Source organism: Sus scrofa, chromosome 8 (genome assembly GCF_000003025.6).
Source record: "Sus scrofa isolate TJ Tabasco breed Duroc chromosome 8, Sscrofa11.1, whole genome shotgun sequence".
Classification (NCBI taxonomy): Eukaryota; Metazoa; Chordata; class Mammalia; order Artiodactyla; family Suidae; genus Sus; species Sus scrofa.
In genome coordinates, this window is record NC_010450.4 from 31,477,290 (window position 1) to 31,493,845 (window position 16,556).

Below are 16,556 nucleotides of genomic sequence, written 5' to 3' on the forward strand. Positions count from 1 at the left end.
TGGCAAGCCAGGTCCTTAACCCACTGAGCGAGGCCAGGGATCGAACCTGCATCCTCATAGAGAGAGACTACGTTGGGTTCTTAACCTGCTGAGCCACAATAGAAACTTCTCAGTTGGCTATAGATTGGTTGATGATAACCTGCTTGAGTCTCATAGCCCAAGAAGAAGAAAGGGTGGTTGAGATGATCATTTTGCAAAGGAGAGGCTCATACTTTCATTCACCCACTTACAACTATTTATTAAGTTCCCCTCTGTTTAAAGCCCTGTTCTAGGTACTGGGAATATGACTGGGAACAAACCAGGAAAAAATCTCTCTTGATAGAGCTTCTGTTCTAGTGGGGATGAGAGGCAAGAGGGCAAGGAAGAAGAATTCAGCAGAGTAATGGAGGTAGAGCAGAACGGGGTGAAGAGTGTGTGTGTGTTCCTTTAGATAGAACATTTGGGAAAAAACCTCTTAAAGAAATATTTGAACAGAGACTGGGGGAGTTCCCCTTGTGGCTCAGCAGGTTAAGACCCTGACTAGTATCCATGAGGATGCAGCCTTACTCAGTGGGTCAAGGATCTAGCATTTCCTTGAGCTGTGGGGTAGGTCGCAGATGAGGCTCGGGTCCCACATTCCTGTGGCTGTGGCATAGGCCAGCAGCTGTGGCTCTGATTAGACCCCTAGCCTGGGGTATGGCCCTAAAAAGGAAAAAAAAAAAAAAAAAAAAAAAAACCCTGAAGTAGGGGAGTGAGGAAAAGCTTGAGAAAAGGCTTTCCAGACTGAGGGAAGAGCATGTAAAGGCCCCCAGAAGGAGCCGGCCTAGTGTGTTCAAGGAAGAGCGAGAAGGCCAGGATGGCTGGAGGTGAGGACAGGAGGTACAGGAGGGTCCCGTGTGGCTCTGCAGGGCTCTGCCTTCTACTCTGAGTAACATGGGAGGTCGGGGGTGGGGGGGAATGAGTGCACGAGTGACACATCGGACTGAGGTGATTCTCAGTCTTAGCTACCCAGTGCATCTCCTGGGAAGCTTGAAAACAAATCCTGATGCATGAGTCCCACCCCCAGAGATTCTGAATTAATTGGTAAGGCCTGGGCATCAAGAGTTCTAACACTTCTGCAGGTGATTTTCATGTGAAGTAAGGCTGAGACGTACTGACTGAAAAGGCTCACTCTGGCTGGTGTGAGGAGGTGAGCGGGGGTGTGAGACAACGGGGAGGCTACTGCAGAAGCCCAGGAACGGTGGAGGCTTGGACCCAAGTGGGAGTGAGGAAGATGGCAAGGAGCGGTTGAATTATGGAAATAAATGTAGGTAGAACCCTAGTTCAGTGCTGCTGCTGCTCCTCCTGGGGCTGGGTGGGTCCTGGGACTTGGTCTCAGCAACGCACCTTGACCATCAGACCTAATACTTGTCCTCTGAGCTGGTCCTGCTTAGTCGTAAAGATGATTTTTGGCCTCTGTATTTACTTTCATTGTCTCTCAACTCACTGAGAACCTGGATGGGGAAAAAGGAGGCTATTTATTGAAGGAAACCCTCAGGCAGGTAATGAGTCTGTGGTGTGTATACGTGTGTGTGTGTGTGTGTGGTGTGTGTTTCTCAGCCACACTCAGCTGCCAACAGCCAAATTGCAAAAGTGGTGGCAAATTAGATTTCACCAGGGTTGGAGCTTTATGAGGAAGGAGACGGGAGCCAGGGAGCTGAAGATGTATGTGTGAGAACGATGACAATGATGTCCTGTAGGCTCTGGGCTGGGACAGTTGGAGGGTCTGAGCATGGGGTCAAGAGGTAGGACAGGAGTTCCCATCTTGGCACAGTGGAAATGAATCCGACTAGGAGCCATGAGGTTGCGGGTTCGATCCCTGGCCTCGCTCAGTGGGTTAAGGATTCGGCGTTGCTGTGAGCTGTGGTGTAGGTCACAGACACAGCTCAGATCCCGTGTTGCTGTGGCTGTGGTGTAGGCCAGTGGCTACAGCTCCGGTTCCCTAGCCTGGGAACCTCCATATACTGCAGGTGCGGCCCTAATAAGACAACCAAAAAAAAAAAAAAAGAGGTAGGGGAGTTCCCGTCGTGGCGCAGTGGTTAACGAATCCGACTAGGAACCATGAGGTTGCAGGTTCGGTCCCTGCCCTTGCTCAATGGGTTAACGAACCAGCGTTGCCGTGAGCTGTGGTGCAGGTTGCAGACGCGGCTCGGATCCCGCGTTGCTGAGGCTCTGGCGTAGGCCGGTGGCTACAGCTCCGATTCGACCCCTAGCCTGGGAACCTCCATATGCCACCGGAGCGGCCCAAGAAATAGCAACGACAAAAGACAAAAAAAAAAAAAAAAAAAAAAAAAAAGGAGGTAGGACTAATGGATTGTAGGTCCTGGTAGATTGAGAAAATGTTGGGGTCAGTGTCAAAAAGGAATAAGCTGGAAAAATAAAAGCTGGTGGTAGTTGAGATGCTTAGACTAATATTCTAAGTAGATTGTTATTATTGACAAGGACTAAGGTACGACCGTGGCAGTGGTGGAGGTAGGACAGAGGACAAAATCATTGAAGGAGGGAGCCGAAACAATGAAAGGTGAAAAGAGGGCTGAACTTGGAGTCAGAAACCCTGAGTTTGAGTGGCAGCTGAGCTACTGACCAGCTGTAATCGTTTAAAAGCTATTCTACCATTCTCAGCCTCCATTTCGCTGAGTATAAAATTCCAGTTCAGTGAGCAATGGGAGACTTTATTTATTTATTTATATTTTGCTTTTTATGGCCATACCTGTGGCATATGGAGGTTCCCATACTAGGGGTGGAACCAGAGCCACAGTCACAGCCATGCAAGATCCAGGCCACTTCTGAAACCCACACCACAGCTCGTGGCCACGGGCAACTCCGGATCCCCAACCCACCGAGCGAGGCCAGGGATCGAACCCACATCCTCATGGATCCTAATCAGGTTCATTAACCACTGAGCCATAAAGGGAACTCCCATGGGAGGCTTTAAATAGCATTAATATACATGGAAGAGTTTCAAAGCCTGGGAAATGTTCTCTCTATGTAAGGCATTGTATCCCCTGGCTAAAGGATGCAAGATAACTTTTCTGTAGTTACTGAACCAAAAAGAAAATCAATAGAACTCCAAATGTTCCACTTCTGGGATTGAACAATCTGAGTGACTACAAAGGAAAATAATAAATCAGTGGAATGAAAGACTCTTTGGGACCATCCTGTTGACAGTCTTCCCATTTCTTTTTCTGTGATGAATAGTTCTAGGCGTATGGTGTCTGATGGCTTAATTCCCTTTTGCAGGTGAGGGGAGTGGCTCTGATGACAAGACGAAGGCACAAGAACTGGGAAAAAGTGAGTAAATAATTCAAGCTTTCAGTAAAAGGATAATTGCAAGAAGCTGATTGGTTCAGTTGTTTTAAAAGAATCTGATTGAGCCTTAAAGACAACCATTAGGATCACAAAGATGGAGAAGACCCAAACACTGGAAGAAGGAAGCACTTGTGTGGGATGTGTTGCTGAGGAGAGTCATTAGCACACCTGCTAAAGGAGTCCCTGTGCTATCGGGGTGCAGAATCATAATAGTTTAATACTTGTGAAGACAGTGTTCTTTCATGTCTTTTGTTCATTTGACTTGATCCTGGTACCAGTAACCCAAACCTCACTTGTGCCCCCATGACGAGACTTCCAAGTTCTACCCCCTATTTTAGGAAGAGGCCTCTGGCTCTACATTTTCTTGTCTATTGTCTATTCCTCTGAGCATTGAGCTTCTCCCTTGGTCCTCCCCTCAGAGACAGACCCCTGGTCTCATGTCTGGCTCCTCCCTTGCTTCTGAATCCCCCCAACTGCCTGCCAGCCTCTTCTGAGGAGAAATGTGGCATGCACAGACTTTAGCACTGAAGGTTAAAAAAAAATAATCAGGGAGTTCCCGTCATGGCTCAGTGGTTAACAAATCCCACTAGGAATCGTGAGGTTGCAGGTTCGATCCCTGACCTGGCTCAGTGGGTTAAGGATCCGGCGTTGCCATGAGCTGTGATGTAGATCGCAAATGTGGCTCAGATCTGGTGTTGCTGTGGCTGTGGTGTAGGCTGGTGGCTACAGCTCTGATTCAACCCCTGGCCTGGGAACCTCCATATGCTGCGGGTGCAGCCCTAGAAAAGACAGAAAGACAAAAAAAAAAAAAAAAAATCAGACTCTCAGACTAGGTATTTTTTAAATGATAGTAAAACATCCTCTTCTACTCTAGTAGTATGTTGTCTACAGAGACATATTTGAAATTAAAGGATATGGAGAATTTGAAAATAAGAAATGGAAAAACACATAACAGAAAACAAAGCAGGAGTTCCCACCTTAGCTCAGCAGTAACGAATCCGACTAGTATCCATAAGAATGCCAATTTGATCCCTGGCCTTGTTCAGTGGGTTAAGGGTCTGGCATTGCCATGAGCTGGAGGTGTAGGTCCCAGATGCGTCTCGGACCTGGCGTGGCAGTGGCTGTGGTGTAGGCCGGTAGCTGAAGTTCCGATTCTGATTAGACCCTTTGCCTGGGACCTTCCATATGCCATGAGTGCAGCCTTAAAAAGACAAAAGAAAAGAAAAAAGAAAACAAAAAGGAAAGCAAAGGAAGGTAGGGTAGCAATTTCAATAAGAAATCAAATTTCATATGATCCTAAGAAAAAAGATAAGAGATGGGGCATTATGTGATGGTTATAAGAATTTTTATCAAGAACCATGAACAAATATGTACTAAGAAGATAGGCTGGACACATGTAAAACAGCAGTTTACAAAATTAGCAGTTTAGGAGTTACTGTTGTGGCGCAGTGGTTAACGAATCCGACTAAGAACCATGAGGTTGCGGGTTCGATCCCTGGCCTTGCTCAGTGGGTTAAGGATCCAGCGTTGCCGTGAGCTGTGGTGTAGGTTGCAGACGTGGCTCGGATCCCGCATTGCTTCGGCTCTGGTGTAGGCCGGCGGCTACAGCTCCGATTCGACCCGTGGCCTGGGAACCTCCATATGCTGCGGGAGCGGCCCTAGAAATGGCAAAAAGACGAAAAAAAAAAAATTAGCAGTTTAACACATGCCTCTAGGAAAAGATGGACGGAGCAGACTTTGGTGATGATCAAGGTGACCTGAACTCATATCTTTTTTTCTACCACTTAACTGGCTGTGTGACCTTGTTAAGATGCCTCGCTTCTGGGAGGGTTGGTGTTCTCATCTGCAAGAAAGGAATAACACCAGCCTTCTAAGACTGTTAGAAGCTGTAATTTAGATAATGCATATACATTGGCATGTATAATGTCTGGCTCACAACTGGCATTTTATAAATGTCTGCAATAAAAACTATCCTTTGGACACCCCGCCCCTCATCACCTACCCTGTTCCTATCGCATCGCTTTGATTTCTGAGCACAGAACCTGTATCCCAGGTTTTCCTACCATGCAAGCTCCAGGGATGTGGCAGAAAGCGGAAATAGAGTCGAAGAGAATGCAGTATCAACCAAGGAGCCCCAGTGAGTCTATACTGGTTGCTTACCACTGGCCTCTGCTCCAGACAGGGCCTGTGCCTTTCTCAATTTATTGTCCGTCTGCTCCAAGTTTACCCTTCTTTATGCAGCTTTGTGATATCAGAGCCAGATCCGGTAAACATTTCCCCTTGCCAGCTGGCAGAATGGGAACTTTCATCAACAGGGCACTGGAGGGACACAGCCAGGACATAGCCACAGAACGAGCGCAAGCTTCTGGGTTATTATGATTCAACATGAGAGCCTAACAACCTACAGGGACACATTTCAGCTGCACCCTAACACCTTGCTCTCCTTACCGTGGCTTTTCAGGGGCTGTGATCTGCCCACAACCTCTGTGAATAGAAGCCTGCTTGTAGAGACAGCTCTGGCCTGGCTGTCTGCTAAGTTTCCTCATTTTGTGAGGCTGTGTGTTCTTGTAGTAACCCCATCCTCTTGGAAGAGGTCTCCTAAGTCCTTAATTCCTTCTTTGTAGGGTTCCTTCAGCCTAGAGGTTAAAACTTCTTTTCACTGCACTGGCTACTTCTGAACCCCTTAGTGGTCCCTCTTACTCCTCTTAGTAGTTAGTCAGCTTCTACTAGTTAACAGTTCTTTGTTTTTTTGGTTTTTTTTTTTTTTTTTTTTTTTTTTTTTTTCCTTTTCCAGGGCCGTACCCTTGGCGTATGGAGGTTCCCAGGCTAGGGGTCTAATTGGAGCTGTAGCTGCCAAGCCTACACCAGAGCCACAGCAACACCAGATCCGAGCCCTGTCTGCAACCTACACCACAGCTCATGGCAACGCTGGATCCTTAACCCACTGAGCAAGGCCAGGGATCGAACCTGAAACCTTCTGGTTCATAGTCGGATTCATTAACCACTGAGCCATGACGGGAACTCCTAGTTAACAGTTCTTTGTGTTAACGTTTCCGTATTCAAATTGCGGATGGGAGTTCTTTCTCCTTACTGGAAACACACCCAATATGTTGCTCCACTAAACTGCAGCTCTTTTCAGTGATGAGTTCCTGGGCGATGTGCAGGAAACTGCCTTATCAGCATGGAAGGGTTCCTTCAAGCACCCCCCTGCCTGCCCACTGCAGAAGAATTATTGCCAGCTCAGCTTCCCAGATCCTGGGAGGAAGAAAGGGACAGACAGAAATGGACAGAACCTGAGAAGTAGAAAGAAAGCAAGGAGACTGAGCACAAGAAGCTCAGTTAATTCACAAACTAAAGAGCTAGGGTGGAGGAGAAATGTGGAGGGAGGAAGAAAAAATATCATGGACAGAAAACTTGGATTTGAGAAATTTGCAAAGAGCTGTGAATTGGATTTCTGTTGGTATTCTTTGAGTATACATGAGTAAAGATTGGGATTTAGTTTTTATTACTTTGGGGTACAGTAATATGCTCCCTTATTTGTGACTCTGTGCAGAGACTCAGTCACTTGGGGACCTGGCTGTCATTTGTATTTTATTTTAGGGAAACTTGCAATTTTTTCACACTTTTATTTCTGGTATCCAAATACTAATAGTCTTACTGTAGATGCTTAAAAAAAAAATCTATCTGGGGGAGTTCCTGTCGTGGCTCAGTGGTTAACGAATCTGACGAGGAACCATGAGGTTGCAGGTTCGATTCCTGGCCTTGCTCAGTGGGTTAAGGATCCGGTGTTGCCCTGAGCTGTGGTGTAGGTTGAATACATGGCTCGGATCCTGAATTGCTGTGGCTGTGGCGTAGGCCAACTACACCTCCAATCATACCCCAGCCTGGGAACCTTCATATGCCACGAGAGCGGCCCTAGAAAAGGCAAAAAGACAAAAAAAAAAAAAAAATCTATCTGGAAAGATTTAGGCAATGTTGGAAAATCTCACATACCTGTATTCATCCATCTATAGATGCATTCGCTACCTACAAATCTCCTTTTATTTGACTTCTGGAAAACTCTGACTAACCTGATTTTTTGTTTTGTTTGTTTTTTTAAAAAACAGAGTGGAAGGACCCGTTGTGGCTCAGTAGGTTACAAATCCGACTAGTATCCATGATAATGTGGGTTCAATCCCTGGCCTTGGTCAGTGGGTTAAGGATCTGGCGTTGCTATGAGCTGTGTTGTAGGTCTCAGATGCAGCTCGGATCTGGCATTGCTGTGGCTGTGGTGTAGTTGGCAGCTGCAGCTCCGATTTGACCCCTAGCCTGCGAACCTCCATAGGCCACAGGTGTGGCCCTAATAAGCAAGAAAAAAACAAAATAAAAAAATAAGACAGAGTAGACATTCAACTGGGCATAGTATAAAGAACACTAGCTGTTGTCTCTGTGTTTGTATGTGTGTGTATATGTATATTCTCAAAAAAGAGATACTAGAAAGGTAAATCAGAAATTAATAGAAATTATTGGTAAGGGGGGAGTGGGGATGGGAAGCAGGGACAAGAATGGGAGTGAGCATTAAAAAAATAAAACTTTAAAAAAGCACCAGTTATAGAATCAGAGAGACTTGGGTTCAAATTCCAATTCTGCAGCTAACTGCCAATTGACCTTGGAAAGTAAATCTCTCTTGGCTTCAGTCCCATTAATAAAATGCCTGGGGTTGCTGGGAAAAGAAAGTAAGATAATACCAGCAGAACACTTAGCCCAGCGCCTGGTGAATAATCAATGTCTGGTCAATGTTAGCTGTAGTTAGTATAGTCTTGCTCAGCATGCAAGAACCAGGGCTGTAGGAACCTTGTAAGATTCTTAAGCTTTGTAACCATCCCTTCATTCGTATTTTCATTGTCTCCCGCTTGTCCTGAATTCATAGGAGGAAAATCCTGAAAAGAATAAGGGCTTGTATGTGTCTTTGGGGGCAGCTGGAGTGAGATGTTCTCACTGTGTCACCCTTTTGGGGTGGGATTGGAGGAGTGAAAATAACTTGAGGGGATAGAGTGGGTGTGAGCAGCTGTAGAGAAGAAATGGAAACAGGCTAAGTCTTTGGGGCTTGTTGCAAAGGAAGAGAGAAAGGCGAGTCCAGAGTCTGGACCTGGAATACGGTAGCCTAACAGAAGATCCGAGGGTATTTTCCCATATCCCCCATGGACTTCTCTCTTCTTCCTTTTATGGATAGCATGGAAAAGCAAGGCAATGGTATGGCTATGGAAATTTCTCAGCAGGGCTTAAAAATCCTAAGGTTGTCTTCTTTGTTCCAATCAGGAAATGGCCCTCACCTCCCTCTCTCCCGCAATCAATGCTTCATTGTTTGTGGAGCTGAGGAAGTCCTGGGTGCAGCGTGTGTAACCCAGACCAGGCCTTTAGCATCTAATGCCTTTTTTAAAAAAGGGACCAAAGCCTCTTTTCTTCCCGACCTTTCAAAGCCCATTTGAACGCAACAGCTTCCAAGCATCTGCCCCTTGGCTACCTGTGTGACCCCAGGCAAGTGTCTAAACCTCCAGCCTGAATGTGGGTCTGTCTCCCCAGTGGAGAGCAGCAGTGGCAGAACCATCTGGCCAAATCTCTCTTCCAGCACAAGTGATTTTAGCAAGTATTTTTTTTTTTTTAATTTTAAATAATTTTAATTTTTTTTCGTTATAGCCGGTTTAGAGTTGTGTCAATTTTCTGCTGTACAGCAAGGTTGACCCAGTCACATATACATATATACATTCTTTTTCTCACATTATCATGCTCCATCATAAGTGACTAGATATAGTTCCCAGTGCTATACAGCAGGATCTCATTGCTTATCCATTCTGGTTTTAGCAAGTTTGAACAGACGGTTTTGTAAATGTGTTTCTACTATGTGTGTTCCACGGCGAACTTTTTAATCTTCCATCGTAGTCTCACATCTTCTGCTCTTGTAAGATTCACAGTTGAGGGGTTTCCTAGACTTCAGAAACCCCTTCTGTTGCAGGTGAGGCATGGGGCCTGTGGCAGCCGGGTCTTTGTAGCTAGAGACTGGCCAACAGTGATGGAAAATAAATTCATGAAAGTTGGCTCACAGAATCTGTAAGGAGGCAGGAGAAACAAATTTGGAAACCAGGGAGGCTAGGTAGGAGACACTGTGGCCAGGATGCCATCACCCTTGCCAACCATGGCCACTGTCCTTGAACCCTGATTTTTCTTTTTTTTTTTCTTTTTTAGGGCCGCACCTGTGGCATATGGAGGTTCCCAGGCTAGGGGTCTAATCGGAGCTTCAGCTGCTGGCCTACACCACAGCCACAGCAATGCCAGATCCAAGCCTCATCTGCGACCTACACCACGGCTCACAGCAATGCCCGATCCTTAACCCATTGAGCGAGGCCAGGGATCGAACCCATGTCCTCATGGATGCTAGTCAGATTCATTTCCACCGAGCCACAACGGGAACTCTTGAACCTTGATCTTAATGCCAGACCATCCCTGCTACCAGCATGGATCCAATCTCCCTGTTTCTATGACTTTCCACAGTTCAGAGTCCTAGACGGCGGTGTTCTAGACCCTGTGTGGTCGCTTTGGCAGTCAGACAAGAAGTGCAAGGTTTTGTGCCTTTTCACTTCTGAACTAGGCAGGTGTTGGCTACCACTCAGAGGATACAGCATAGTTCTGCTAGGTTCACGTCCTCCGGTTAACTCTTGAGATGCTGGTGCCAGAAGAAGGCTCTGACTCACAATAGGGGGTTCCTCAAAATTAGGAAGGGGAATTTAGACACTGGACAGCAAGGGGGGAAAAAAAAAAAGAATGTCCACTGATGTGCCAGAATCTTGGAGAGTGTTGTAAATTGAGTTATTTCAAACCAGCCCTTTGCTCTGCCCTCCTCCACCTTCTCTCCTGTTGCTGTCGGGCCTGGCCAAGTCCTGTCATGCTTCAGTACCTGAGCAGGTGCATTTGCTCCCTTCTGGTGCCTGGAGTCCTGCCATCCATTGCTCAACTCCGACCACTTGTTGTTTTAACATTGGGCCTCCAACCCCAAGGCCTGCTCCTGGCTGAGTTCTTGGAGTCCAGTGTCCTTTCATGAAGCTGCATGGTACCAGCTAACCAATCACAGATCCTGGGACTTGGATTGCAATGACCTTTTCTTTCCTTTTTGGTTCTTCCCTCTGAGGGTCTTTTCTCGAATCCCTGGATACGTCAAGAGGGCTAGATTGAAGTTGGGAGATACAGACTGGTTAACTGTGGACTCAGGCAAGAATCCTGATTTTCTGAGTCTCAGTTTCCTTTTCTGAAAAATCTGGGGGGCAGGGGTGGCTGTAGAGATTTCTTGAGCTGCTGAATCGCAGTGATGCTGGTTCCAACGCCAGGGTCTTTTTTTTCTTGACTCCCCTTTTTGGGTTCCTGACCTGCCGGGTTCTCCCACCCCTCATTCTGGTAGGCATCATTTCTACCCATTATATTCATTTTTAACACACCAGTTATGGCGCCATCACAAAAACGGGAATTTTCTGTTCTTTGCTCAACGCTGATTCCTCCCACTCTGTATCATGCATACATTGGCCCGAATCACTCAGCTTGAGGACTCTGACTTTTCTGGGGTCACCAGAGAACAGAAGAGGGGCTGAGCTCTCAGCATTTGATCCTCACCCTACAGTGTGGGGTCAAATATCCTTGTCATTTTCTTAGTAAACACCCAGCGGATCCTGGGTACGTTACATTCTTTTTCGGCAACACTGACTGCAACTTTAGAATCAGCCCTTTGCTGCCTGGTTTTACCCAGGAGGACAAAAAGGTCATACAAAGCAATCTTTTGTTTATTCTATATACCAGAGGATCCTCTTGCAAGTTTTTTTACTCTGCCATCCCTGTATTGTTTCTTTCCAGGTTTCATTTAAAAATAAAAGCAGTTGGAGTTCCCATCGTGGCTGGCGCAGTGGTTAATGAATCCGACTAGGAACTATGAGGTTGCAGGTTCGATTCCTGGCCTTGCTCAGTGGGTTAACGATCTGGTGTTGCCGTGAGCTGTGGTGTAGGTTGCAGACGTGGCTCAGATCCCGAGTTGCTGTGGCTCTGGAGTAGGCCAGTGGCTACAGCTCCGATTCGACCCCTAGCCTGGGAACCTCCATATCCCAGGGGAAGCGGCCCTAGAAAAGGCAAAAAGACAAAAAATAAAAAAATAAAAATAAGGGCAGTCATATAAACAGCCACCGTGTTTTAACCACTTGCTGTGTTGCAGGTCCGGAGCTAGTGCTGGCTCTGTGTTACCCCATAGGACCCCCTCTGTGAACACAAGTGGGAGGCACCAACCCCTCTTTCTACCCTTGATGCCACTGAGGCCTAAAGAAGCCATAGGACCTTTTTCTCAGGACCCCTGTCTGCCAGGCCCCATGGAGGTACCAGGCAGCCCCTCGGGGGGGCTTGGTTCAATCTCCCCCAAGCTCTTCTCAGCTTCCCCCCCTCCAAGGGTAGAGGAATCCCTGCCGCCTTTCTGATTTTTCTGCTTCCCAGAAGCCTCGATGTCTCCAGAAGTTTACTGAGCTTCTGCCGCCTTGCTGGGAAGGATGTCGCAGACATTCTGGGAACCCAAGGACTTCTTGGCTCTGTCGTGTTCCTGCTCTCACAGAGGCTACTGTGCTGGGGGATGGACCCTTGACCACACACACGCCTGGACTCCAGAAGAGATGGCCCCACATCAGCTCTGTGCCTTCCTGGGGTGGGATCTAGAAGAAGTTTGCAGAGGTCATTTAGTTCATCGCTTCATCTTTAGCACAAGGATGCTTCTTTTTTTCTCACACCGATTCCCCAGTATGATTACACATCAGCTTTTCTCAAAATGCTCAGAAGTCTTTTCATTTTGACTTAAGCCAAATTGGCCTTATTCTCCCCCTATCAAGACCGGGGATTGGAGTTCCCCTGGTGGCGCAGAGGAAACGAATCGGACAAGTATCCATGAGGATGCAGGTTTGATCCCTGGCCTTGCTCAGTGGGTTAAGGATCTGGCATTTCTGTGAGCTGTGGTGTAGGTCATAGATGTGGCTCGGATCCCATGTTGCTGTGTCTGTGGCATAAGCCAGCGGCTGCAGCTCTGAATAGACCCCTAGCCTGGGAATCTCCATATGCCATGAGTGCCAGCCCTAAAAAGCCACCCCCCAAAAAAAAACCAGGGATAATTAGTTATTGCCTTGAAAATGTGCACTTCTTTCTCTTTTTTTTCTTCCTTAAAAAAAATACTAAGCAAATCCTTTGGAGAATTGCCTTCACCTGTCAAGAATTACAAAATAATTGTTATGGGCGTTCTGACTTGGGGGGATTCATGTGTTTTTCTTTTTTGCTCTCTCCCTTCTGGGTGGAGGAATCCTTTATCTGGAGACGTGATTGAAGGGCTTTGAAGGGATTCAGCGGGAAAGAGATGGTCCCTGCCTCCCGACTTAGCACCACAGCTTCAGACGTGTGTTCACTCTTGCTTTCTCTGTTTGGCTGCTTTGCACCTACCCTTTCCTTGCCTTTAGTTCCCTTTAGTATTTCGTTTCTGACATTGCAAATGGGATTTCACAGCAAGACTATGACGTGAATGCTGGACTCGGGGTGAGGGAAAGAATTTTTCTAAAGAATTTTTAAAAACTTATTTGCTTTTTAGGGCCACACCTGCGGCATATGGAAGTTCCCAGGCTAGAGGTCGAATCAGAGCTGTAGAGCTGTAGCTGCTGGCCTATGCCACAGCCACAGCAACGTGGCATCCGAGCTGCATCTGCAACTTACACCACAGCTCATGGCAATGCCGGATCCTTAACCCACTGAGCAAGAGGCCAGGGATCGAACCCACAACCTCATGGTTCCTAGTCGGATTCATTTCTGCTGCAACATGACGGGACCTCCCATAATTTTAACTCCCAGTTGGTCCAGATCATAGTTTCTGCCATAGGACCGAGAAGGTAACTGTTTATTATTTAGGTTTATCCAGGAGTCTGGAGGTTATATGTGGGTTAGAGCCAGGAAGCTTTAAAGCAGTGGAAATAAATGAGTCAGCCCTTTTTGTCTGGGCCATCGTGGGACGAAGAGGCCATGGGCAGAAGCTGAGTTAGAAGGGAAGGTGGTGAGGCAGACGCTGTGATGAAGGGCCTGTTGGCCAAGCTGAGAAGACAATTCTCGTAGCAGGCTGTGCTCTGGGACAGCTGTCAGACATGGTATAAAAGGCAGGCTGCAGACAGGGCCTGCCTACCCCGCAGTCTGAGCTTCCCTGCATTCCCACGGACAGCCTTCGAACCAGCCCTGATGCCCATTGCACCAGGCCCCAGAGGAGGCTGGGGCAGAGCTCTGAAGGGGCTAAAGCTCCAGGAGGAGATGAAGTGAGGCGAGGAGCCAGGGGGTGAGTGAGGGGGAGCCCAGCCCAGGAGCTACGCCAGTTGCAGGTGCCTGCAATAGCAGCCAAGCACAAAGGCCTGAGTAAAGCCATGGTGCCTTACTCTCAGTCACCCTTGCCATCACCCAAAGGGGACCAATTGAATGGTTATTTGTTTATTTGTATACTTTTAATTTTTATTAGGGCCGCACCTACAGCATACAGAACTTCCCAGGTCAGGGGGCAAATCGTAGCTACAGCTACCAGTCTGCACCACAGCCACAGCAACACCAGAAACGAGCCACATCAGCGACCTACACCACAGCTCACGGCAATGCCAGATCCTTAACCCACTGAGCGAGGCCAGGGATTGAACCTGCAACCTCATGGATCCCAGTCGGATTCATTTCTGCTGTGCCACAATGGCAATTCCCATGAATGGTTATTTAGAGTAAGGTTTAAGGATTGCGCTTTCAGTTATATTTCTCTTCCTTACCTAGCACACAACAACAAATGAGATACAAAGAAAATATTTTTCTGTGCACATCAAGTTGTGTCGTGAACATATTTAAGCCTGCCACCCTATGCTTCAAGAAAAGAAAATCAACCTTTGCTGTTTCGTGCACACTGATGTGAGTTGTTGTTTTTAACTTGCTTGGTTCTAGTTGCTAACCTCTGGGTAGTTCCTGAATGTTGATATTCTCTGAAATTCTAGAGTATGTTCTCCTCCTCCTCCTCCTCCATATCAGTGACAACAGAAAGCAGGAACGCTCACTGTGGTGGGCTGAAACGTGTCCCCACAAATTCATATGCTGAAGCCCTAGCTCTCATTTCCTCTGCGTGACTGTATCTGGAGAGAGGGCCTCTAAAGAGGTGATTAAGTTCATAGGAGGTGGCGGGGTGGGCCCTCATCCCATCTGACTGGTGTCCTTATAAGATAAAATTTGGCCACACCAAGAAACGCCAGGGATGCACACACAGCAGAAAGACCGTGTGAGGACACATCAAGGAGGCGGCCGTCTGCAAGTCAAGGAGAGAACACTCCGTAGAAACCAAACCAGCCAACCCTTGGTCATCGACTTCCAGCCTCCAGAATTGTGAAAAATTCTGTGTTTAAGCCATTCTGTCTGTGGTCTTTTGTTACAGCAGCCTTGGCAAGCTCATAAACTCTCCTTTCTTTGTTTTTGCCTGGATAACACAATTGTGCAAGTGAATGTCACATGGTTAAAGAGAGCCCCATCTGGAGCCCATTATGGACACATTTTTAAAGTAGCAGGACAGGAGTTCCCATCGCGGTGCAGTGGTTAACGAATCCGACTAGGAACCATGAGATTGCGGGTTCCATCCCTGGCTTGCTCAGTCGGTTAAGAATCTGGTGTTGCCATGAGCTGTGGTGTAGGTCGCAGACGTGGCTTGGATCTGGCGTTGCTGTGGCTCTGGCGTAGGCTGGTGGCTACAGCTCCGATTCGACCCCTAGCCTGGGAACCTCCATATGCTGCGGGAAATGGCCCTAGAAAAAGGCAAAAAAAGACAAAATAATAAAAGTGAAGTAGCAGGACATTCAACAGGTCGATGCTCTCACTCTTTGGACAGTGCTGGATATGTTGCCATTATTTAGTGTAAGCATAGGGCCATGGCATGATGGATCCGGGAGCAGGCGAGTGTTAAATGAGAACACATGATCTCTAAGGTTTCTTGTAGTTTTCACCCTTCTGAGCCCAGGCAGGGGACAGAGTGACAGAGGCACACAGGGATGGCAGCTAGCGTGCAGCGGCCCTTACCCAGTCAAGCCACTTTTCTGTAGCAGATGTTTCTTTCACACTGATGAGGCATGGAGTGAGTGGCACAAAATGAGAGATGGTATAAAAAACTGAAATGTAATCTTGAAAGTTTAGTACTGTACAAGATGCGAAGGGAAAAACCTCAGGAAGTTTGTCATTTAGCAGAAAACTTCCAGATGGAAGGGTGACAGAAGCCCTGTGGCTTGTCATCCAAAGGCCTAGAGTCTTGTAAATATCTTAATGAACAATGCTTCCAACCAGCTGGAAGCCAGCTTCTTAACTGACATCTGGAAAAGACTAGTGGACATCAGGGGAGGCCCCAAAGAAATGAGGCTCTGAGAAAATATGGACTAGAAAACGCGCCCTGTACATAGTCCCGGGTTTATGCCTTTGCTTTGGACATGGGATTGACCCAAGATACTCTGGGAATAAGTCAGTCTGAACCCCTTAGCCTCTGCCCTAGCGACCCGGCTCTAAGGAAAAGAAGCCTTTCCTTCTCCTCTGTGTCCAAGGTACTCAATCCTTGTGCTGTGATGTGCTTGAGCTAAGGACATATTAGGCAGGGCGAAGAGCATTTGGTAGGGTGCCACCTGCCTTCACCCTATCTTTCTGTCTGCTGCAGCCCAGAGATACAAGCTTTGATTTCATCCAAGTCCTCTTTCAGTTCCTCTCTCTTGCTTTTTTCTTTTTTTTTTGTTTTTTGTTTTTTGTGTGGCCATACCTGCAGCATGTGGAAGTTCCTAGGCCAGGAACTGAACATGCACCACAGCAGCAACCCAAGCTGCTGCAGTGGCAATGCTGGATCCTTAACCGCCTGAGCCACAAGGAAACTCCTCTTTCTCACTTTTAAATAACCATCCACAGTGCCTCGTTCAGAAAGCAAAGACTTTGCCTCATTCAACCAGAGTCCAGAGGGAAATGCTTTTCTGAAAGAGGAGAGCTGTCTTCCCCAGTCGGCTGCCATCTATTTTGGGGGTAGGATCCCAGGAGTTGGTGCTGGGTCCCCAAGCAAATGCCGACAGGTCTGTCGTGACCTTGTCCCAAGAGCATGTTTATCCCCCCTTGAAGCAGCGTTTTGAGTGTGGTTGTTGTCCACACCCCCAGGCCCTGCTGCCCAG

The 16,556-nt window shown here is 47.3% G+C and overlaps 1 long non-coding RNA gene across 1 annotated transcript; it reads left to right on the forward strand.

Moving 5' to 3' along the window:
• On the forward strand, nt 1,175-14,850 carry LOC106504629. Its single transcript, XR_002346617.1, has 4 exons — nt 1,175-1,285; nt 3,259-3,309; nt 14,158-14,289; nt 14,373-14,850. It is a non-coding gene; the product is annotated as an uncharacterized LOC106504629 (long non-coding RNA).